Source organism: Pterocles gutturalis, unplaced genomic scaffold (genome assembly GCF_000699245.1).
Source record: "Pterocles gutturalis isolate BGI_N339 unplaced genomic scaffold, ASM69924v1 scaffold3472, whole genome shotgun sequence".
NCBI lineage: Eukaryota > Metazoa > Chordata > Aves > Pterocliformes > Pteroclidae > Pterocles > Pterocles gutturalis.
Window position 1 is genome coordinate 7,909 of NW_010109980.1, and position 1,831 is coordinate 9,739.

Sequence of the window (1,831 nt, forward strand, 5' to 3'; positions counted from 1 at the left end):
GAATAAACTGCTTCCTTTAAAAAGAAATACTGTTCCATAGTGCCTAGTGTCCCATACTCCATTCTAGCACCACAGCTCTCCCTCGAGGAGAGAATCTGCAGGGCAGGGACGGGGAAGGTGCATTACAAACGCAGTTTAAGCGCATTTTTAAACCTTCCCCATGTACTGCCCTCATGGGGGGCTAAAGATTCCTTAAAGGAAGAGGAGCATGCTGCAGTGTGCGGGGGGCACTGCAGTCTGGCACCACAGTCGGAGTAACATAGCTGCAAGGGTGTACAAATCCTCTGGGTGACACACCACTGCACCCCGATGAACCCATCAGCACCTTGCCACCAGGCCCTGCTGTGCTGGGAACAGTTTTTCCTCACCTCTAGACTCAGCAGGGAAAATAAGCCGCTGTCTGTACTACAGCAGTAAACTCACAGCTGGATGTTGCAGGGACAGGAACAGCCTCACAGGGACCAGAGGAGGTGTTTGTTTTGGTTTGTGCAGCCACTTCCCTGAAGACACACCACCACCCTTTCAGGACAAGCGGTTAAAACTGACAGAGTTGTGATTTATTAACATGAATTAAAATGCCCAACCAGTGCTGCAATGTGACAGTATATTAAAAAAAAAATTAAAGATCATATACTGTACTACTTCCACAAAGATCACACTTTTTCTTTTGCAAAAGAGACTTATTATATACAATACTATATCAAATGAAAGAAGCTTTAAGCAATTTTACAAGCAAAAGAAATACAGTATTTACAGCACTCGGAGACATTAGAAACAGTCTATACATTAAATTACATTTTCTGCAAATAACTGATGAAACAAAAAGCCATGTCCACACCAAAACTATAAAAATTTGTATTGCATTGTTTTCTATCTCTATGCACACAAAGAACTGTTGACAGAAGAAAATGGGGGAAAAAAAAAATTGTTAGTGCCATCACTTAGCCTGTGTACTTATTTAATTACATATGTATAAAAGTAATATAGAAAACATTCACTAAATGAATTTAACTGCAACAATAAAATTTTAAAGATTATGCAGCATCAAACCTACTGCCAGAAAAAACAGCTGGAATGTTCACTTACAAAATAAAAAGAAATACCTAATACTGGCTTAACAGCACATTTTCAGGAATTTTAAAAAGCAAAAAATGGAAAGAATACAATGAAAGAGCACTGGTGTTTGCTTTTATACAAAGTATCATGTACAAGCTTTAAAAAGTACCTTGAATAGGTACATATGAAATATGCACAGTTTATATTACAGAACATTTTAAAAATGTTTAGAATTAAAGGGATCCATTTTAATGCCACCCTGAACCATGGTAATTGTTCTGAAAAGTGGGCGGCACCTGTGCTCTGTGGATGGGGATCTGTCCGGGCACCGGCGATGCCTGCTGCGGCCCCTGCATGGTGTGGGGAAGGGTCACAGAGCCGGGGTGAGGGCAGAACCCCGAAGCAGTAGGTGTTGCAATACTGTTTGGTCCTTGAGGTTGGATGTGAGGACCCTGGCCGGGGAGTGGGCAATGCGGTCCTGTTCCAGCAGGCTGATGTTGAGGTCCAGGTCCTAACGTTGTGTGGTGTGGGGCTTGTGAGGAGTAGGAGGACACGCTCGTGTGAGCGTTGGAAGGAAAATGGGGGGGTCCTTGATGAGAGGGGTGGTGTAACCCTTGTGCTGATGCTGGGTGGTGCCCCGAGCCCATAACGTTGGAGGGTGGGGGTGGAGGGGGGGGAGGTGCAGAGTTTACAACATGCTGGTGTTGTGCTTGCAAACCTTGGTGTCCAGCTGAAGGGTGGGGAGGCTGGTGGTGGGGGAGAGGACCTGGTGGCG

At 44.6% G+C, this 1,831-nt stretch overlaps 1 protein-coding gene across 1 annotated transcript in view; it reads right to left on the reverse strand.

Annotated features, from left to right (window-relative positions):
* The window catches only part of KMT2E (lysine (K)-specific methyltransferase 2E), a gene marked incomplete at its 5' end in the record, with an annotated part of 37,198 nt that overhangs the window by 2,857 nt on the left and 32,510 nt on the right, over positions 1-1,831 (reverse strand). The window lies entirely within an intron of this gene.